Source organism: Aulonocara stuartgranti (assembly GCF_965226115.1).
Source record: "Aulonocara stuartgranti genome assembly, chromosome: 17".
NCBI lineage: Eukaryota > Metazoa > Chordata > Actinopteri > Cichliformes > Cichlidae > Aulonocara > Aulonocara stuartgranti.
In genome coordinates this window covers 22,658,657-22,672,137 of record NC_138953.1, presented here as the reverse complement: position 1 = coordinate 22,672,137, position 13,481 = coordinate 22,658,657, and the positions used below count along the sequence as shown (strand labels likewise).

At 41.8% G+C, this 13,481-nt stretch overlaps 1 long non-coding RNA gene across 1 annotated transcript; it reads left to right on the top strand.

Moving 5' to 3' along the window:
• The first annotated feature begins 7,380 nt into the window (after window positions 1-7,380).
• LOC309691928 lies at window positions 7,381-12,573 on the top strand. Its single transcript, XR_014272164.1, has 3 exons — window positions 7,381-7,424; window positions 11,141-11,169; window positions 12,529-12,573. It is a non-coding gene; the product is annotated as an uncharacterized lncRNA (long non-coding RNA).
• The last annotated feature ends 908 nt before the right edge of the window (window positions 12,574-13,481 follow it).

Genomic DNA, 13,481 nt, shown 5'->3' with positions numbered 1-13,481 from the left:
TGCCAGAATGGACGGTTAGTTAATGAGGTGAAAAAGTGTGTCTGACCTTGAGTTTGTTTTACATTTTCTGACAAAGTGCTCATCTTTCGATTTCCACAAAGAAAACAAATTCAAGATCCCCCCCCAGCCTGTAAATTAAAGTGAAAAATAAGTAGGATTATTAGATCCATTTTCAGAACAGTGCTATATCTAAAAGAAAAAAAAAAGTTGTAAAAACACCTCTGACTGATCAAATGCAGTTTAGAAAAACCACTGAAAATGAACATGCTAACACAATTACATGGTGAGTAGGTCTTTATTACCGTATGCTTATTGTCAAAGTAAAAAGCAAACTAGCAGTAAAGAAAAGCAAATAGCAAATGACACACTTCAACCACGAATGACACACACCTCAGGATGATAACACTCAATACTGCAGTAACTGGCATGGTCTCACAGAAGAGGAAATGCACAACTGAAAGTAGTGACGAATACTTGAAAAGCCCACCTGCTCCAAACTGTAGGAGTGCAAACTCACACATAACTTTTGCCTTTAGTAAAGCATCTGTCATCCACTCTAAAATGAATTAGAATAGACTCGACCATAATGCTGTGTATATGTGGTTTAAGCTTAATCAGGTTGGTCTGTTAAGACTTTCAGCTTCTTTTTTTTTAAAGTGGTGTATGAAGACAAACAGGAATCTCCAATGCTGAAAAAAAGTGTAAAAACAAGCACAGTTCCACTAATAGCCACTTGAGTCAACTAACTCTAACTCGTCATGGTAAAATGACCAACTAACCATCAGCAATAATACAATCACACACTTACAAAGAACAGTTTTGGTTCCTGTGGATGTTTTCTTGCTTCATACAACTATATGGTGGGTGAATTTATTTATAACTCTTTGGGTATTGATAAGGATTAAAGTTTGGAGTTTAATGTTAGGGGCGTGCCTTTCTATATGTCTATAGAGCTATATGTCATTGTCATGTTCTAAACTGTCATGTTTATGTCCGACAATATTTTCAGGGACTGGCCTTTAAGGTGTCGCGGATAAATACAAAAAATAAAACCAGTACAGGTACCAAAAACCCGGGGAAACCGAGTTAATGATAAAAACTTTATGATAAAAACCCTGAAAACCATCAATTTCACACCCGAGCCTCAACTCTCATGGTCCGGTACCGGTCTGTGGCCCGGGATTTGGGGACCGCTGTTCTAGAGCATTTTTAATGGACTTGAAACATGAATTTGAATTCTGTGATTCAGTTTTAATGAGCGAAAGCCTAGTATCATTAACTGCACCACCAGACAGTTACTTAGTACGCACACATATTAGCAGACGTGTCTGTCTGTGCGCCTTGCACCAGTGTGGTTTATGAATGCAGCTTGTTAGATTCAGCTGATAACCTAGCACCGGCCCTTCTCGTGCGTACAACTTTTTCCAAAGAAAACCAACATGGTGGTGGTCAGTGCACTCAGATCAGAGCTAGGTTCGTGGCTTATAGATTTGAGTGCTAAGTAACAAAAACATTATTTTCTTACAGAAGTGCTTGAATATTTTTATTACATAGCAATCTTTGTCTCCAAAACGCCCGTTCTTTTCTAAAGTATTAGAGAAAATTGTCTTTTTCCAACTACAAGATTACTTAAACTTAAATTTTAGTCTGGCTTTAAACCACGCCACAGAACTGAACCAGCTCTGCTGAGGGTCTTCAATGTTCATCTTTTAATTACTGACTCAGGTCACCCCGCCGTTTTAAGTTTATTGGATTTGTCCTCAGCTTGTGATATGGTGGACCATAATATTCTTTTAAAGAGACTATAACATGCTGTAGCCATTAAGGGTTCTGCCCTTAACTGGTTTAAATCCTGTTTTTCGCATAGGTCTTTCTCTGTCAAGATGGGATGTTACTCGTCCACCGTGGCCCCTCTTTGTTGTGGTGTGCCCCAGGAGTCTGTGCTGGGCCCTTTGTTGTTTTCTTTGTACATGCTACCTCTGGGCTCTAATTTTGATAAATATAACATTTCTTATTACTGTTATGCCGACGACATTCAAATTTATTTTCAATTGACTGATGATTTGTCATCTTCACTGGACTGCTTGTTAGATTGCATGAAAAAGGTCAAAGATTGACTATCAGCCAATTCTCTTATTTTGAATGAAAAGAAAACTTAGGTTGTGGTGTTTGATAGTCACATCCCTCGGGACCAGTTAGCTGTTGTATTTGGCCCCGTTGCCAGCTTCCTCTCTGACACTGTAAGCAATCTAGGTGTTTTCCTGGAGAGTTCATTTAAGCTCGATAAACAAGTGTACTCAGTAGTCAATTCTGGCTTTTACCAATTGCGCCAAGTCACTAAAGCCAAACATTTTTTTTGTCATTTTCAGGAAGAATTAAAAAATTTGTATCATACAAAGTTACAGAAGTTTGGTTTGATGAATAACTTTGTGTTTATTTAATTTCTTGATTTATCATTGATTTCTTTTCAAACTGTTATACAAATTATTCATCAATGCTATTTATTTTCTTGGTTAAGGATTTGATTATTCCTGTGGGGTAAATGATAGGATAATTATAAGCCACAAGGCTTCAGCCTGTTCCTTTTTCGGTTACTGTATGATTGAGTACTTTTATGTAAAATGATAATCTGTGTTGTTGTTGTTGACCGAAATAAATTTCACTTCACATTTTATACCACGCAACGATCTTGAAAAACTTATCCAAGCTTTTGTGACTTCCAGCTTAGACTACTGCACTTCCCTTTACTTTGGTCTTTAATCTGTCCACCTTCATAGACTTCTGCTTGTTCAAAATGCTGCGGCTCGTCTCCTAACCGGAACTGGAACATTTGCTTCCATTACTCCAGTTCTTGCTGACTTACATTGGCTACCCATCAAATATCGTATTGATTTTAAAATCTTGTTGCTTACCTTTAAAATTATAGTATATTGCGCCTAGCTATCTTTTAGCTTGTATACTCCTAGTCGAGCCTTAAGATCGTCTGGTCAACTACTCTTGGTTCAAACTAGAGTCTAGTCTGAAGATCGGGGCGATCGTGGTTTTGTCTCCACTGCAGCAAACCTCTGGAATAGTCTTCCTGTTACTATTCATGCTTCGGACTCTATTTAATCTTTCAAAACACGGTTGAAAATGTCCATCCATCCATCTTCATCCGCTTTATCCGAGGCCGGGTCGCGGGGGCAGCAGCCTAAGCAAAGAGGCCCAGACCTCCTTCTCCCCAGCCACCTCCTCCAGCTTATCCGGGGGAATACCAAGGCGTTCCCAGGCCAGCCGAGAGATATAATCTCTCCAGCGTGTCCTGGGTCTGCCCCGGGGCCTCCTCCCGGTGGGACATGCCTGGAACACCTCACCCAGGAGGCGCCCAGGGGGCATCCTTGTCAGATGCCTGAACCACCTCAGCTTGCTCCTTTCGATGTGGAGCAGCAGCTGCTCTACTCTGAGCCCCTCCCGGATGGCCGAACTTTTCACCCTATCTCTAAGGGAGAGGCCAGCCACCCTTCGGAGGAAGCTCATTTCTGCCGCTTGTATCCGCGATCTCGTTCTTTCGGTCACTACCCACAGCTCGTGGCCATAGGTGAGGGTAGGGATGTAGATCGACCAGTAAATTGAGAGCTTCGCTTTTACACTCAGCTCCCTCTTCACCATGACGGACCGGTGCAGCGTCTGCATTACTTCAGCTGCAGCCCCAATCCGTCTGTCGACCTCCGGCTCCCTTCTCCCATCACTCGCGAACAAGACCCCGAGATACTTGAACTCCTCCACTTGGGGCAGGAACTCATCCCCGACCCGGAGTGGGCACTCCACCCTTTTCCGGCTGAGAACCATGGCCTCAGATTTGGAGGTGCTGATCCTCATTCCTTCACACTCGGCTGCGAACCGTTCCAGTGCGAGCTGGAGGCTCTCACCCGATGAAGCCAACAGAACCACATCATCTGCAAAAATCAGAGATGAGATTCTGAGGCCACCAAAGCCAAAGCCCTCCGTCACTTTGCTGCGCCTAGAAATCCTGTCCATAAAAATTATGAACAGAACCGGAGACAAAGGGCAGCCCTGGCGGAGCCCATCACCCACCGGGAACGAGTCCGACTTATTGCCGTCAATGCGAACCAAGCTCTTGCAATGGTTGTATAGGGATCGAATGGCCCGTAGCAATGGGCCAGACACCCCATACTCCCGCAACACCTCCCATAGAACACCCCGAGGGACACGGTCGAATGCCTTCTCCAAGTCCACAAAACACATGTAGACTGGTTGGGCAAACTCCCATGCACCCTCAAGTATCCTCGAGAGGATAAAGAGCTGGTCCAGTGTTCCGCGACCAGGACGAAAACCGCATTGTTCCTCCTGTATCCAAGGTTCGACTAGCGGACGAACTCTCCTTTCCAGCACCCTGGCATAGACTTTCCCAGGGAGGCTGAGGAGTGTGATCCCCCTGTAGTTGGAACACACCCTCCGGTCCCCCTTCTTAAAGATGGGGACCACCACCCCGGTCTGCCAGTCCACAGGTACTGCCCCTGATCTCCACGCAACATTGCAGAGGCGTGTCAACCAGGACAGCCCTACAACGTCCAGAGCCTTCAGGAACTCGGGGCGGACCTCATCCACACCAGGGGCTCTGCCACCAAGGAGTTGTTTAACTGCCTCAGTGACCTCGCCCCCGGAAATTGGCGGGTCATTCCCCTCATCCCCAGACTCTGCTTCCTCCTCGGAAGACGTGTCAGTGGGATTAAGGAGGTCCTCGAAGTATTCCTTCCACCACCTGACAATTTTCTCAGTCGACGTCAGCAGCGCTCCGCCAGCACTATACACAGTGCAGGTAGAGCACCGCTTTCCCCTCCTGAGACGCCTGACGGTTTGCCAGAATCTCTTCGAGGCAGTCCGAAAGTCTTTTTCCATGGCCTCTCCGAACTCCTCCCACACCCGAGTTTTTGCTTCAGCCACTGCCCGAGCCGCATTCCGCTTGGCCTGTCGATACCTGTCGGCTGCCTCCGGAGTCCCACAGGCTAACCAAGCCCGATAGGACTCCTTCTTCAGCCTGGTGGCTCCCTTCACCTCTGGTGTCCACCATTTGGTTCGGGGATTACCACCACGGCAGGCACCAACCACCTTGCGGCCGCAGCTCAATGCAGCAGCTTCGGCAATGGAGACGCTGAACATGGTCCATTCGGACTCAATGTCCCCAGTCTCCCTCGGAATGCTGTTGAAGCTCTGCTGGAGGTGTGCGTTGAAGATCTTGTGGACTGGGGCCTCTGCTAGACATTCCCAGCACACCCTCACTACGCATTTAGGTGCACCAGGTCTGTCCAGCGTCCTCCCCCGCCACCTGATCCAACCCACCACCAGGTAGTGATCAGTTGACAGCTCAGCCCCTCTCTTTACCCGAGTGTCCAGAACATATGGTCGCAGGTCTGGTGATACGATTACAAAATCGATCATCGACCTACGGCCTAGAGCGTCCTGGTGTGGTTGAAAATGTACCTATTTAATTTAGCATTCCCCACTAGCTAGTGCCCTTATCTCATCTATTTTAACCTTTTTACTGCATTATTCCTGATTCTCCTAGATAATATTTTACATTTTGAAATGACCCTGTCTCTGAACTGAGGCCCGAGATCTATTTTATTTAGCCCACACGCCTGGTTTAATTAGTGATTCCCATCTTTTAGGATTAGTACTAGTGCTTGTTTTTGTACTTCAATATTTTATAACAATGACTTATTGCATTATTGTAAAAGCACTTTGATCTACCTTTGGTTTTAAATATGCTATATAAATAAAATTGTATTGTATTGTATTGTATTGTACTGTGCCACTTGCCCAATATTAGCCAGGAGAGGCTTCAGCCCCCTGAGGCCCTTACGGCGGTGCACAAAGACATAGCTGTCTGCTCATTTACTTTCACCTTCACACAGTTCTTGCTACTAATTGGTCAGATTTAGTGAAAGATGGTATGCGCTCTTTCACAACACTTTGAAGCTCATTCAAAAGCAGTGACAAGGGGTCATTTAGCTGCGAAGTAAAAGACTGTGGAGACTGCAAGAACCATCTCGTAGTATCGTCTAGGAACGATCTAAAAAAGGCCCCCCACAGCACCTAAGCCTAAAGCATGTGATCATCTTAAAAACACTTGCATAAATATGTGGTTGTGGCTAGGATTCTTTGTATATGTGAGAGACAGCACGAAACAGCACGTCAGTGTCATGGTTGCCACGTGTTTGTCATGTGTAGTGGGGAGGGGGCGGAGGGGGATGAAAAGATGACCACAAAGGCAGCACGAAAGGGTGAAAGCAGACCAAGGGTAAAACCACACCCAGGCGAGCACACTCTCTGGAGGGGAGGCTCTGCAACCCCACAGTCTATCCAGAGGTCGGAAAAGTGGTGCAACTGACTCTTAAGAGTGTGTGGGTTTGTGTTTTTACTGCAGGCAGCATGCTTTTTTTTGTTTTGTTTTTGAAGTCTTAGAAATTTGGTGTTAAAGGAGCTGCCCCTCTTGGAGTTTTCTATGTATTTGTGACTTAATAATTCTTAGAGAGGCTTTTGAACCCTGACATATTTATGACACTCAGTGGTGCCCCTGAAACGGAAAATTAATCATTCAGAAAGATCAGGTTGAGAAAAAGAGAATGATCACATTCTCAGAATCTTACAGCATCGTCCTCTCAGTATGACTCTGAGCATGATTGTGTACTGCCAGGCCTATCACTGTGCAGGTGTGCGTGTGTGTATGTGTCAGTGTTTTGCGAAGGAGGGAGCTTGCTAAAGAGAAATCAGCAGAGGAAGAGGAAAGCGTTGAGGCAAAAGTGAGTATTCCCCCACTTGTGTTCTTGAGCTTTTTGGTTCTAAGAAGCTTGCTGTGATCCCACATCGGCTAAATATGATGAATTATTTTGTCTAGCTTGCCACAAAACCTAGTCCCCTCCCCCTCAACCACACTCTGCACCTCTTTGATGACATACCCACTGTGGGTGATCAGCGCCTTTGCAACAACAAAAATAGGTGAGAAAATTAATGTGAAAAATCACCCATCAAGCTATCACACTTTGCCAATAACAAAACAGATCAAAAACCTATTTTGTTTTTCAACTCATTCTTTATCTTCTATTCTCCCCATGTTGTTAAATCAGGGTTTTTTTGCTGTTTCATAATGAATAGTAATTCAGTGTTCTGAAGAGTATTATGACAGAACTTTGCTTTGTTTGACCACTTTTTAAAATGCATCAGGCTAAGTCGCAGAAATCAGATTTCTGAGTGCAGACGTGTTTGATTAGTTGTCAGTCGTTTAAAGCAGAAGAATTTTTTCTGTAACCTACTTTTTGAATTAGCCTCTTTGCAATGGATTTATCCTTCAGAATGACACTCTAACTGGATGCCTGCAGAGTTGGAGAGCCATCTCTCCGCGTGGTGTAATTAGAAATGCAAAGGTAAGCCTCGGGTTGTTAATAATTCAGTCTCCAAAAAAAAAAAAAAAGTAATGCAGGCTTTTGTTTCATATTGCATCGCTCAAGAAAACTTTAAATTGGAAAAATTAGCAGAATAAACATGCGCCTGTTGTTTTTGTGCATTTTAAAATCCCAGCCCGAAGCTGCAGCTAAATCTTCAGCTCTGTCTGTTTCTCAGTTTCTGCGAGAGTTGAATCCCTGGCTGGGCTACAAAGGTTGATAGCAGTCTTAGGTTTCCTTGCATAGTGGTAAAAAACGTACAAGCTGTTTTAACTTGAGATCCCATATGTTGTATATACACAAGTGCACACAATGTTTCCTCGCGCTTAAGTGGCATTACAAAGACCAGGTGTTGACTGGAAAGAAAACGTCTGAGAGCAGGAAATCCCTGTTGACCTACTTTTAGCAGAAAGAGAAAGTGATGAAGAACATAGAGGAAGTCACTATCATTCATGTTATGCTTAATTACAAAAGGGAAGTATCCTTTGGAGGTTTAAACAGCTTGTTGGGAGGACGGGATCAAGTGTTTTTATTGAGTATTATTAGCCTTCAAATCACAATTTTTAATTTATTCCAAGGAAATGTGCAGTTTGTAAAAATGTCATGCAAAGCTGTGAGAAAAAAAGGGGGGCAGGGATTGGACATGCAAGTGATAAGATAATAAAATATATATAGAACCATCACAACATTAGTATGACATGATAGTTATGGATACAAAGTTTTATTCAACAAAGTGTGTGTAAGTGAATAACTAAATAAAATTACACTAGTATATAAAATCAAACATTTTTGGGGAAAAAAAGATATAAAAATCACTTCAGTGTGCAAGGCTCGCTCAGCCTTGGGAAAGCCTTCGGCACAACTCGGTAAGGAGGGGCAAACGGGATGACGTAAGCAGAAATATCCTTGCTTCTGTTGTTGATCCTTGTCAGTTTGTTTACTTCACAATGTGTTCAATTCAGTTTAGTGTCTGATTAAAGTCTTTATTCTTAAACACATTAACAAAGAAGGCCATGATTTAATTTTATTCTAATTCGATTTTATGTTATCCATTGTTGGCATAGTGGTGGAGTTATTTCAACCTCGCAAAATAAAGAAACAAAATTCCATAAAATTAGTAAACAAATGAATAAAAATATTTAAACATTCAAGTTTCTATATACAGTAGTAACTGTCACAGTTGTATTTTAGAAACATACATTCTTACATTGTAAATTTTCTTACTCAAGTTTGTCTAAAAATAGATCAAATGAATAAAAAAAGATATACAACTCTTAAATTTATTGAGGGCCTTTTCCTAAATTGCAAACCTTACACCTTGTATTTTATTTAATGATTTTATAGATATATTTCTCACGTATGTAATTACTACCAGGCATTTAAATACATAAGAACAAACAAGGCTAATAATGAGTTAAAAATTACTGCACCTGTATTTAAACTATATGGCTGACTACTTTAATTTATGTTCTCTGTGATTTCATTACTACACTAAAAGCAACAGCAATAAAAAGTCATTGCAGTAGTCCCAGTACTGCTCTGTAGTATTACTAATGCCATCACTATGACACTGTCTTAAGCTATAAGCAGGATTATCGATAAAACTACACATTCGGCGGCATCATTTATAATTCTATCAAAATCTACAACTTAGTTCATGGCAATTTTAATTGTGCTTTAACATAACGAGTGCGTCATTTCGAAATACAGATGGCTAAGCGTTATAATCAATTGCTTAATGTTTGCGTGACGAAATTTTCAGTAATTTTTCCTACGCTTGTGCTCCCACAAACCGCCCGTGCAGGGGGTGTCATTTCAGAAAACTATGGCAAAAAGTGCACACACGTTTGAAGTTCTAGTAACACATCCGTGCCACCTCCGAGTAATACAAACAAAACAACTGGTGCTGATGAAGCAGAGAGAGCAGCATACGCAGCACGATTGACACCAGAGATTAAAATGTCACTTATCGACAGGGGCCTTTGAAGTTTTCATTCATTTCATTAAGTCTGCCTTCATACTGTCATTCTAGGTCACAGAGTTACAGCATCTTTTCTTGTCTGATCTTCTACCCAAGTCACAAAAATAGCGATCAGACTTAAGCTTCACTGAGAGCCAAAGATTTGTTTGCTCTTCTCTTTTTTTTAACATGCCAGAGTGTCTATTCAGTATCACAGAGAAATGTACAGCAGTTTGCTTTGTACATGCATGCATGAATCACTGCAGCTGTTTGTTTTAGAAAATCATACAATCCCATTTCTATCATTCCACACGGTCTGGACTTTGAATGTTCAAGCTTTTAAAAACAAACCTGTTTGCTTTTGTTTCCTGACCCAAGTTTCCCTGCGCTCTAATTAGTCACATTTGGCTTTTCTCTCTGGGTTTATTAGCGTTTCACATGGTCATATTCATGCATTTATTAGTTAACAAACAGTATCCATTGTATAATCATGTATAACTTCAGAAAGACTGTTCAGACTTTTTTTAAAATTTATTTTTAACAGTTTTAAGTCTGTAAAATGTGATATTTTGGAGATAAGTTTTATATAATACTAGCAACACATAAACATGTTACTGTTCTTGCCGTTACACAAATTAAATGTCGTCTCTCTCTCTCTCTCTCTCTCTCACACACACACACACACACACACACACACACACACACACACCTCCTCTTACAGAACAGCCTGTCAGTCAGCTGAGGGGAGACTAAAGACTGTAGATGTGTATCTGACATTTCGCCAGTCAAGCGTTACGTCTGACCCGCTTGGTGAATGCCCACCCTGCTTTTGCTCTCCATCCCACCGCCACCTCGGTACCATCTATCCCACTCTTTATAGCCTTCCACCTCCTTCCCCTATCCTTACCCCAACTTTGTTATCTACCCGTTTGGGGATGCTCGGCTCCTCCCTGGCCGCTTTGTGCTCGATGGCGAAAGCCTGGAACTTGAGAAAGTCCACGTTTGTGTCTCTGAGAAGCTCTTGTCCCATCTTGAATGGGTCTCAAAGTCCACTTTCACCACTTTCTTTAAAAGAGAGTTTGAAAAAGCGCTCCCCAGTCCTTGCACAGTACAGTATTAGTGGCTATGCGCGTTGGCAGTTTCACATCGGTGGTAATGAAATAGCGCATTTCAATGAATTGTCTTGATGTGGTCGTGTCGATTGCAGACCAGCTTTTTTCTGCTTCTTCTGTACTTTTTGAAATTACTCAGGACTCCACTTTAAAACTTATCTCGGCGAGTGACGACGGTGTGTGTAGCGTACTCGGGCTTATGCATTCAGTGCGTTTCGGAATGAGCGCTCGGTGTGCGTGCTTTTTAAAAAAACAAACAGATTTTTGCACTTTTAAAATGCTTAAAAATACATATTATATGTATTTTAATTATATTACATTTGCAAAGTTTGATTTCATCATTCAGTTAATTTAAAAAGAGGGGAAACTTTTGCATTTCACATTTTTCTCCCGAATTACTTTCTTTTTTTTTTGCTGTGGTGAAAAAAGAAACATGAATAAGAAAACCAAAGAAAACTACCAAAATAGCTAAATTAGATCAAATACAAGTATTATTATGTTTATTTCAATACATTTTAAGACAAAAATTTTACACTCAATCCTACCTATCTCACTATCATTATTAGTGCTGCAAATGGAAATACTTTTTACTTAAGACTCATTTTTGTCTTTTCTCATGCCAACAGCTTGCACATGTGGTTGCATATACAGTATGGTAAGTGGTTTTTTTTTTCTAGAATTTCTGATTGACAGGGTGAGACTGTGTGAGAAGCATCTCTAAGTGGAAAATGATCAGAAGATAAGAGATGGGCCTGATGAGGGGCTTGATCGTGAGATAGTATTTGCGGTCTAATGTGACCTCACGCAGGGGCAGCCTGAATTCTGCACAACTCACAACAGGAAAAAGAATTTTTAAAAGAGCTGCAGTTGAAATAAATATATGGCAGCAAAGTCGAGTCTCAGAGGGTGTAAAGATTCACATTTCCACAGTCAGCCTGCAGGGTGATATGCCTCCTCTTTATTCGATGCGCCGCACATGCAGGACTGCATTCCACAGCCCGAGATAATTAAGGGTGAAAAATCCTTGTCATTGCAGGGGGAAGCTCTTTAGGTACCAATTCACCCTGATGAATAAAACCCTAATTAATCCACTTAATCTGCTGCATGAGATTATTCCTGTTTTCACAACCATGCACTGTACACTGCCTGTCCTGAATAATAAAAAGGTCGAGGGAAAAAAAAAATTATATTTATATATATAGAAATCTAGAGAGAGAGAGAAGGGAAGCGAGAGAGATGGATGGATATATGGGGGAATTTTTTTTTATCTTAACTTGCGTGATAAGGTCTTGATCTCTCTATTATTTTGTCCTTGCTTTTACAGCCAGCGTTGTACTGCTGAAAGTGTGTCATAAAAAAAAAAGCCAGCGTTAAAGGGCAAAAGATCAACAGTAATCATACTTGTCTTAGAAGACCTTGTGGTGGCATTGTGCTGCCCTCCATCATATTTCTACAGCCATTTTCTCCAAGTAGAAATAAATACGAGAAATGCGAGCTACACAAGTTCCCTCGATTTAGAACAAGGTGTAGTACGTGTTTCACCTCGTGCCTGTTAAGGTATGAAAATCTGAATTCATTTGTAGAATTTTAGTTTTAGAAAACCCAGAAAACTCCCTCCATTGGAAATGTTTCTTGAACTTTGTTTTTCTTTTTCTCTCTGTCGACTGAAACTACATGTATATATATATTTTCTTAAAAAATACACGTTTGTTACACAGGAAAATTATGTAAAAACAATACCAGGCACATAACTGCAAATCACATTCTGGGTATGAAACTGTGATGCGAAGTGTGACTAGTTCCAGTGATTTTTAAACCATTGGAGAATTCATAGAAAACAAAGTGCCTCATGGCCGCCTCCTCACTCGTATGCTTAGTCACAGGAGGTAGACATGCATATTGTCAGGTACTGTAGAAAGTGAGAAGGAGATAGTATTTCTATGAATGTGTGTCTTTCAGTGTGTGTGTATGTATGTGTGTGTATGTTCTGCTTTTTTTTCTTGGTGTGTTTTAGGTTACAGCCAAGCAGCTCGCCTCCAACTAGCCCAGATCACTTGCCTTGTCATCAGGCACCATTACATGGCTCCCTCTCAGGCTCCTTCAAGTCTGTTCCTTCAACACACACACACACACACACACACACACACACACACACACAGCATCTCGAAGCACTGTAATCAATTCAAACTGTTCACTGGGGAACTTTGAGAGAAGGCACAGCACCAGGCTGTGTCAGCGGCTTAGGGCTTTTTTTTTGTTGTCGTTGCATTAAATCACAATTTCTATGTTAACGTCCAGCGAGCGGCTTATAAATTCTCGCTGAATCGCATTAGGCATGTTTATCAATACAGTTTTTCTAGTGAATTATTAAAAGGGATGGCTCTAGTGATATGGCTCTCACTGAGTTTAATCACTCATTATAATCCACGGTGGATAAAATATTCACCAGCGCTCATAGAGGGACAGGCCTTGTAAAGACCTTATCACCCCATATCCGGGGAAATCGATATTCACACTGCATCTGATAAGCAAATATGAATGAGAACAGAGAGGCTGGCTATTAGAAAAACTGCACACAGCCTATGGAAATAAAAATAATCCCGTTAAAGAATCATCAAAATCATTAGCTGAAACTGTATTTCTCCATCACTTTATATACTGGGAATCCAACTGTCTTTGACTTAATGGTGAAAATACAGTTAAATAACAGCACTACAGCATCTTCATTTTGCTCTGTGCCCTTTACAATATCTATTAATATTGAGCGTAGACGTGCATGGCTGCAGAGTGCTGGATTTTATCAGGGCGTCGTAAACATGTTTTGTGTATTTTTCTGCGGTGGTGATAAAGAGATGGGCGACGGTCCAGCACTGACGGTGAGGCCCTCTCAGGTTACTGGGCTATCCCTCCGCTGCCGCCACCATCAAATCTCCTGCAAATTCGCACACCGTTTTTCCACAATGCTCT